The sequence below is a fragment of the Nematolebias whitei genome, chromosome 16, assembly GCF_014905685.2.
Source record: "Nematolebias whitei isolate Nwh7 chromosome 16, NemWhi1, whole genome shotgun sequence".
NCBI lineage: Eukaryota > Metazoa > Chordata > Actinopteri > Cyprinodontiformes > Rivulidae > Nematolebias > Nematolebias whitei.
In genome coordinates this window covers 16,496,087-16,506,003 of record NC_056513.1, presented here as the reverse complement: position 1 = coordinate 16,506,003, position 9,917 = coordinate 16,496,087, and the positions used below count along the sequence as shown (strand labels likewise).

Below are 9,917 nucleotides of genomic sequence, written 5' to 3'. Positions count from 1 at the left end.
TAATCTAATCAAGATTTGAAGTCAACATGTGATTAGATGAGCTCAAGTCATTAAAAATAAGGTAATTAACCATTTCAACTTGGAGCTTTGTAAATCAGTTAAAAACATACTTTAAAAATCAAGTGTTCACAGTTTATTAATACAACATACAGAAGGTTGATTGATTCTACAAAGTAAAATAATGTACATTAATAATTTATGTAAAATTAAGGAGCCAAGAACAACGTACCTTTTGTTCAAAGCACAACATATTCTCAATCCGGGGTTTTAAAAATGTCCAAATCATCCACCCAGCCCTTCATAGATTGGACAAGCGTTTCCAGTAACTTGTAATTAATTCTTTAAATTATTTGCGGTGACACACACCAGCTCTGCTGGGACTCCAAAGCAGAACAAACCAGTTATGTCGGTGCTAAGATGCACCAACATAACTGGTTTGTTCCACTTTGGAGTAAGCTGTTGGGGGAAGAATCAGTTTTGTTGTGTGTTTCCTTGACCGATGAAGATTTCCGGATCGAAGGCGAAACGTTTCAGCACAAAAAAAAGAAACTGTCCAGATGACCTGACTGAAAAATGTTGGAGTACCTATTAATGATACACTTGGCTTGCCATACCAAGCCACCTTTGTCTCGCTCCAGAACTCCTGAAGCAAACGTCAAATCTTCTGCATTTCATTGCGACAATGAGCAAACACCAAACAGTTCATTTCACATTTCATTGTTTCCATAGAATCATATTTTTGATAGCTTGATATCAAACATCAGTGTTGATGTTAGTTTGTAATCTGATGATGGTTTGAGTCAGCCATGGCAGTTACTCATCTGCCTGTTTGTCCACCTTTGGAATGAGGAAAACCCAATGACTGGATTGAGCATACATGTAAAAAAAAAAAAAAACCTGTATGGTTGGACAAAGCATGCCAAAGAATACAAGCATATACTACTTCTTTCCCAGAAGAGATGCAGAAAATCAGAACAATACATCATGTCTTATGACAATGACGGAAGTGCATCTGATTAAAACTGATTAGGTAACATTTGACTTGATGCTACTTTATGTTCTGTTTTTTAAGCAACTCAAAGACTTGTTATATATTATACTGTATTATATATGCTTAATAGTTGTTCTTTGCAAAATGAATATCCTTCTGTGCCAGGATAAAACATTTTTCTCGGTTTCATGTCATGACATATTAAATACATTATTTTTACTGCAAGCACAGTTATTTTTTATTTTTATTTTATTACAAACATAATTGTATGTATTTCATTATTTTTGTAACTTGCAAATAAAGTCATGTTTTTGCTTTTGAACCGAATTCCAAAAATTTCATGTCATTTTTTGAGATACACAGGACACTACAAGATGGCAAACATTTTAAAATTCCCTTTTCTGAGAAATATGAGCTTGACACGTCATATTTGCAGTTCCTATAAACAAAAAAGGTAAAACAAAAATAAACAAACAAAAAAAAACTGGACTACTACAGTTAGTTTTCTTTTTTAACCCTTTTTAATTACAGCAAAAAAAAAAAAACGTTTTAATTTGCCTAATTGCGTGCTGCCTCACTCCTATTATTTCTCAAACCCATCTAAAAATGTTTCCAGTTGTTACAAAAGGATGTAAAAAAATAAAAATATTTCCATGAAATGGTTTCAGTTTCAGGTCATGTAATAACTGAGAAAGTACTGCACTCTGCAGCTGCAGATGTAAAAATAGTGTGGTTATGAAATTTGTCACATTTCTACATGTAAAGTGAAAGTGGCTCCTCAGTGCACTTTTAATATTTGGTATTTATTACAAGACAAAAAAAAAAATTCTACATCTTTTTTTTCCCCTTTGTCCTGTCCGGCATTGTGACACTCAGAATTATTGTCTGAGTGTCAAAGTGATGCCCAACAGACTTCCTTTCACAAGCAGAGCATTATGGCTGGCCTTAATGCTCCACTTGATATATAAATTAAACTTTATTAGAATTTGCTTTGGGCTTGTTTCAGATGTAATGGACACAGGGATGAAAAACAAAGAAGATAACAAAGCAGAAAAGTGAGAGAAGAGTTAAAATGTAAAGAAGGAGATAGGAATAGAGGAGAAAGAGATGGATAAAGAGAACACAAATCAACATCATTGAAGTCTGCCTCTAGACCTGCGGAAAGAAAAAAAAACAAGACAAAACCGAGAAACCTCAACAACAAACAACATATATAATGCACAAAGTTTGTTTTCTCAGTCATCCAGGTATATAACAACAAAAAAGGTTGAATCATGTCATCTGGACTTCGTTTTTTTTGTTAAAAAGAAACGTTTCGCCCCTCATCCAAGAGGGGCGAAACGTGTTTTTTAACTTTGTGTTTTTGAAACCATTAGTGAAAAGGCCAGACTTCAGGGGTATCTGAGGCAGGCTTGAAACACAAGAGTCAGGGTGGCTTCTGGGTAATACCAGATGGCTAGGCCTCAGACTGACGAAGCCTCTTGGATGAGGGGCGAAACGTTTCTTTTTAACATATATAATGATACTTATAACATCATTAGAAAGTATTTTATACAGTGCATGGTAATACAAGATATATTTAGTGGCCACCACAACCCAACTGAGTGTGCATCTGATAAACACCTGGATCTAAACACCTGTGTGAGCTGGTGAGCATATCACTAGAAGGTTTCTCCATAAAAATGTTCAATAGTGGATGTGGGGACCCACAGACCCGTCCCCATAGGACACGATTGTAACACAGGGAAGACCGGAGCCACTGACACACAGCGGTCCCCAAGCCCAGAACACTGGGAGTCCCCCAACAGGGACACCGGCACCCCCCAAAGAGAGAAGCAAAGGGAAGCCCCGGGTGATCCACAGCAATCACAATTCAGAAACTCCAGGAGGCTACAGCGACGAGTCCACAGGCCCCGCAGACAACCCGCCCCTCCAGAGTGGATCCGGCCATGGACAGCGAGCCCCGAGGTCATACCACCCCCCAACAGAGGCCCAACAGAGCCAGGGCACCCAGGCCCCAGCAGGCAGCCACCAGGGTGGGCCCGCACACACCCCACCACTCAGCCCCAGATGCCAAGAGCCACCAATGCACCGGCAGCGGGGGGGCACATCTTGGGAAGTAGACCAAGAGAGCGGACCACCTAAAACCCAACCCGAGACATAAACAGGCACACAGACACAGACAAAATGGGGGGATGAGGCGGCGACCGGCACAGACCCACCACGCCCTTCCCAGAGAGCAGGCAGTGCCCGTTCACATCCCCAACCCTTGCCCATTTTTTCTACATCTGAATATTTGGGCAGCCTTAGTCATACAACATAAACTGTTCACAACAAGCACCAGATGCACATAAGTTACATGCAAAAATGTGCTCATGGTCACAGCTGTTTGTATGTATTTCTACAAGATGTTATGGAACTGTATTGAAGAAAATACACTGAACAAAAATATAAACGCAGCACTTTTGCTTTTGCTCCCATTTTTTATGAAATGAACTCAAAGATCTAAGACGTTTTACAAAACAGGCCTTTTTCTCTTCATTGTTCACACATTTGTGTAAATCTGTGTTTGTGAGCCGAGATAATCCATCCACATCACAGGTGTGTCATATCAAGATGCTGATGAGTGTGCCTTAGGCTGACCACAATAAAAGGTCACTGTAAAATAAACACTTATCACACAGTGCAACACCACAGATGCAAGTTTTAAGGGTGCGTGAAATTGGCATGCTGACTGCAGGAATGTCCACCAGAGCTGTTGCCTGTGAACTAAATGTTAATTTCTCTGCCATAAACCGTCTCCAAAGGTGTTTCAGAGAAGTTTGCAGTGCATCCAACTGGCCTCACAACCAGAGACCATGTGAAACCACACCAGCCCAGAGCCTCCACATCCAGCATCCGCAAAGTGTTGCATTTATACATTTTATTCAGTGTATATTTTATTAAAAGTTGTAGTAACATCACTTAGGAGTAGAATTGTACAACATTCACAGTTATGATGTTTCATATGTAGTTTACTGGAAAACTATCAGTAAGTAATCTAAAAAAGTTAAATCTGGTCCTCTGGACATTCAAAAAAACAAAACAAAGCAAAACAACAAAAAAAATGTAGAAACGTTTCGTCTCTCATCCGAGAGACTTCCTCAGTCTGAGGTGCTGTATTCAGCTCAGTCTCTTAAATAGCACCTTCTCAGAGTGGATCAACCAGTTTTGCTGCTGACAACCAAAACCAGCTGATCACATGCTCAAGAACTACCTGGATTATTGAGCATGCATCAGGATATCAGTAAGTAAGTTTTGATATTGTATTTTGTCCTGTTTTGTTATACCAGGCTGTTCTACAGCAACAAATAGGAAATAAATAGTGTAATGAAAATTATTATTAATACACGAGATCTGGTAGAAATGTCTGTAACAAATTTACTGTATTGACTTGAGTGCTTTTTGAAATAGGTTTTTATTTGTCTTTCCCCCAGCGGTATCATTCCTCCTTCTGTTTGCAACAAGTAAATGGAAACAGTTTGGCTGGGGATGAAGCATTCTCTTGAAGAGGCTTTAATGGTTCTTGAAATTTTTGAACTACGGTAATAAGATCTGATGAGAAGAGAAGGTAACTCTGTCCACCATCTCTTTGCTGTAACCACAGTCACACCTGTATAAAGTAAGGCTGCAGTTTTGGAGAGTGGTGGTGCAGAGGTTAGAGAAGGTTAGCCTGTGATCGGAAGGTTTCTGGCTCGACTTCCCGAACTGACATCATTATGTGGGTGGAAAAGGTGAAACACCCACAGCTGCCTCCACCCTCATTTGCCTCAATCTAGGCCATTGAGCAAGGCCCTTAACCCCAACCATCTGCTCCCAAACAGGTCTCTCTTGAAAATGAGTCCTCATGACTCAGTGAGACTACCTGCATATCTTTTGTACTCAGATGTCAGATTTTTTTCAAAGAACCTGTGCATAAAGTTATGACAGCTGCAGTAATGACCTTTTTATTTGAACATCTAGGTTACATCTCAGTAATCCAGTCCCATTCAACCATCGGCGGCGGCGTTAGCAGCCATTTGTTTAAATGGACAGAATGCAGAAGAATTACAGGGTTGTATTTCTAATAGTAGTTATTCTGGTTACTGAACACAACCACCAGCAAATCCTTGTTTTCAGAGTTGCAACAAAAACCCGGTAAAGTTGGGTCTGACGTCATTCTCAAATACGAGCTCCGACTTCTGAGGTAAATGAACTGCTGCACAAGTGTCTATAAATACCCATCCATCCATACATACATACATACATCCATACATACATACATACATACATACATACATACATCATGTGTACACCACAATAATCCATTTAAGATAGTTTACTGGAAACACTGTTGCTGACAAGATCCTGTTGTTGCAGTATGATATGATGAACTGTGCTACTCAAAAGCGCTACTGACAACAAAAAGCACCCTGGGTTCACAGTTTGACCACTGAAGACACAAATATAGGCCATGTTTTCAGAGGCTAATAATACAATAATTGAGTAGGACCTCCTTTTATCTTCAAAACTGGTCTTGCAAGTCAGAGCATGGACAAAGAGAAGGTTTGTGGATGTCCTGAAGTGTCTGGTAGCAGGGCATTAGCAAGATCCCTTAAGGCCATATGGATTGAAGGTTTGAGCTTGCTCTGCACAGTTCTGAGTTCTTCTTAAGCATTTTTTCTGTGATTATTGCTGGTGGTGGGCTGGGAGTGTTGGGTAAGGGGGCTTGGGAGGATGAGACATGCTTGTGTAGAAAAGTATTGCTTTCATGTGAGGAGGGAATTCCTGAAGTGCAGCGAGTCCCTGCTTGAAGGTGGTATTTAAGGGAGAAAGAAGAATTGAATGAAGTAACAGCTCCATGGAGAGTCACCTGGGAACAGCTTAACGTGCTTATTTCAAAAGACGAAACTCAACCCGTCTTCTTTAAGCTACAAACAAAAGAGAAAAGAAACTGTTACTTGAATAAAACTATATTGTATAAATTGTTATTCAGTGTTTTTTTTTTATTATTATTATTATTTCTTTGCACTACAAATTGCATATTTAGCCCTCTGGCCTGCAACATTTATAAAAAATAAAATTAAAATAAAAAAAAAGAAAGAAAAAGTGCTCCACTTTTTTTTTCTTTCTTTTTTTTTTACAATCAATAAATTGTGTCCACACCTGCAAACCCAACAAGAACATAGAAAAATATTTATAAAAGATCTAATATAACTCTTTATTAAGTTTAGTGACAAATTCTGAATTCAATAGTTTGTTACTTTCTAAAATTAAACATCCAAAGAAAATTGTTGACATTTATCAGTATTTTTACATTTTAGGACAAAGGAAAAGACATGACCCTTAAGAAGAAGAGATAAACATTTTGCATATACACAATTTTGATCAAATATAACCATCGAATTAAGATGATTTTAGTTGTTATTGATCAAATTAGCAGACTGGGGAAGAGGCAGAGCCAGATGTGCAAAAGGTGAGTGATTTTATTTACAAGTGAGCATATTTACAGGCGTCTCTATGTGTCCCTGTGATGGACTTGCGACCCGTCCAGGGTGTACCCCGCCCCTCGCACAGTGATTGCTGGACATGGGCACCAGCGACCCCCGTGACCCAAAATGGATTAAGCGGGTAAAGATAATGGATGGATGGATGGATGGATGGTTTAGGACACTGTTGAACATTTAATTGAATTTACTTTAATTATAGATACTTTTGTTATTGCCCACCAGCAAAGGCAAAAAGGGTGGTAATGTTTTGCCCATATCAGTGTTTGTCTGTTAGCAAAATAGTTCATGATCCATCCACTGGATGAATTTCAATGAAACCATTAGATAAAAAAAAAAAATTGGATCTGCATCAACAACTGATTAAGTTTAGTAGAAAACTCCCTTTCCAAATGGTCATCACAGTTAAGCAAGATAAGCAAACACATAATGGCTATAACTCAGCTAATTTACACATTTAACGTTAAGAGTTGGTGGGGTAGTAGCTGAGCATCATTCCCAACACATGCCAGAAGTTCTAACAGATTATGCAAAATCTCACAATTCATTCAAGCTTTACTTATACTGGTTAGTCTCATTGAGTCATGAGGACTCATTTGTTTCGGTATCATGAAAACTGGGATGATACAGAGAAGATTAACATGGCCCCTGGTGCAAAGATGACACGCAGACTCGTGAAGCGTTCTTCATTGGGGGCGGCTGTGGCTGAGTTGTTAGAGCAGTCGTCCTCCATTGCAAGAGTTGGGGGTTAGATTCCACCAGCAGTCACATGCTGAAGTGTCCCTGGGCAAGACATGAACCCCTCATTGCCTCCGATGTGTGTCTCATCAGTGTAAAGCTCTGATTATCTTTGTATAGAAATAATAGAGTGCTGTATGAATGGGTATGAGGACACAGATTGTAGTGTAAAGAGCTTTGAGTGTCTTGATAAGATAGAAAGATGCTATAAGTACAGTCCATTTACCATTTACAAGAGAGACTTGTTCATCTGAATACTATCTGAAAGTCAACATTTTTCAGTCAGGTCATCAGGACAGTTTTTTTTTTTCTTGCTGAAACGTTTCGCCTTCGATCCGGAAGGCTTCATCAGTCAAGGAAACACACAACACAAAACTGATTCTTCCCCGACAACTTACTCCAAAGTGGAACAAACCAGTTATGTTGGTGCTAAGATGGTCTCTTTGTCACACCCCCTCCTCCATTGCTGGCCCTCTTCTGTCTGTCTTCTGAAACTGTCCAGATGACCTGACTGAAAAATGTTGGATTGTATACATACCATACCATACCATACCATACCATACCATACCATACCATACCATACCATACCATACCATACCATTTTATTTATAGAGCACTTAAAACAGCGACAAGGCCAACCAAAGTGCTGTACAGACAGAACAACAGGTAACGCACAAAGCAAAATACCTGGATTATTGAGCATGAACTTTGTTACTATCTGAAATTGCTCATTTGATCAAAAGAACTATAACTTAATTCTCATCATGATGGTTTTAAATAAAAATTCTAGCATGAAAGGTGGAGGGCAATATGCAACACTTCAAGGCATGCAAGATCTTTAATTTGACTTGTATGTACATTCAGGGGAAACATTGCAATTTATATGACATTATAAGCACTTCAGACACATTTAAAAGTAAGATGGATGGTTACTTCAGTGATAAATAGTTAATTTGAAAAGAAGCTAAAAAGGATGTTTTTTTTCTAGCATGTATGTTTATGTTTAATGCCACTTGATTGTTAGTGTGTGCTGCTGACTATCCATGTTGCTGATCTTATGCTGCTGATTTATTTCATGCTGCTGTGTTCATTCGTACTCATCTGCTCACACAGACTCATGTTCGTGCTGCTGTTCAGTGTATTGTTTTTCTACTATTAGTGCTTAGCGTACTCTTAGTTTAGCCTATGTCTTAGTTCATATCTTAGATCTTATTAATGTTTTTCTTTTACAATTTATACTTTTGTTGGATGTAACTGGGACCCTGTGTACACAGTTTCATTCCACCACATGTACCACATATGGTGCGGATAACGAATAAAGAAACTTTGACTTTTTTTTACTTTATTTTATTGCATTGTCTCCTTTAAATTTTAATGCATTTGTTAGTAATGCATCATATTCCTTTATTGTAAAGCCCTTGGATTTTTGCTTGAGAATGACCCTAATAAAATACCTAATTGTCTAATTTATTAGCAGAATATTTTAGACTCTTTAGGACCACCATAGTTAATTCAAACCTTAGTTGTAGTAAATAAGTCAAGTCAAGTCAAGTCAGATTTATTTATAGAGCACATTTAAAACAGAAACTGTTACCAAAGTGCTTAATGTGCAACCCGTTTAATCATACGTTCCTATTTATCTTCAGAGCTCTGACACATTGTTTTATACCCATAAATCACATGAGCACAGACCAACAGGTTTTTTCCCGCCATCTATTTTTACTTGGGCTGAGCCACTTCAACCACCTCCACTCATCCACGGGTGCCAGTTTCTCCTCTCTCCTCCCCTGTCTCCTCTCAAGAGACACCAAAACCTTTCCGACCAATCACAATCAGCTACAGAAAAAAAAAAGAAAAGCAGAAGCAAAACGGAGGCTGCACACTGTTAAAAGCCACTCACAGGTGATTTGTTTCCAGGGATCACACTCAGAGAAACAGAAACCCCTTCTCCGTTGTTCTGTTTTCTGTTGAACGTTCTATGCTGCTTTTTCTTTTTTTAAACGTTTTAGAGAGAAACTTTGATTTTAAGTGCACAGTTTTTTTATTTGAATGTGCAACTTCCATACATTTGCCAAAATGGGTCTTTTCACATTAGCCCTGCTGCTTCTTGCTTTAGGTGAGTAATATTTAACCATTTCCAGTCAACATATGTGCAACAATACCTTGATCAGTCTGTCTGACGTGTTGATTCATGAGCCATGGACAGAGAGCTGAGCATTTATGGGTTATTATGTGTTTGATAGCTTGAAATGACTTTTCAAATGTGCATTACTTTAAAGCACGAGCCAATGTGGCTGTGGTTTAAAGCTGTTTACAGTTGGTAATGTTTAACTTGTTCTGAAAGCAATGCACTCAAGTTTCCTCCCACTCACCAAAAATATGCAAGTTACATTAATTTCTAACTCTAATTTGCTCCAAGGTGTGAGTGAGAGTGTGAATGGCTGTTTGTCTCCGTGTGTCCCTGTGATGGACTTGTCCAGGAAGTACCCCCACACTGACCGCTGGATATGAGAACCAGCTCAACACGAACCAGAAAAAGGAAAAGTGGACGAAGAAAGTGGATGGATGGCAAAAAGCAATGCATTTGCATCAACCCCAAGTTGTCTTTTTTTCATGCTATTTGAAATGTTTGACATTAGGTTTGAGGTTATTAATGAATATTT

At 38.7% G+C, this 9,917-nt stretch overlaps 1 non-coding gene across 1 annotated transcript; it reads left to right on the top strand.

Moving 5' to 3' along the window:
• Window positions 1-7,106: 7,106 nt before the first annotated feature.
• On the top strand, window positions 7,107-7,210 carry LOC119423273. The gene has a single exon (XR_005187454.1). It is a non-coding gene; the product is annotated as a U6 spliceosomal RNA (small nuclear RNA).
• The last annotated feature ends 2,707 nt before the right edge of the window (window positions 7,211-9,917 follow it).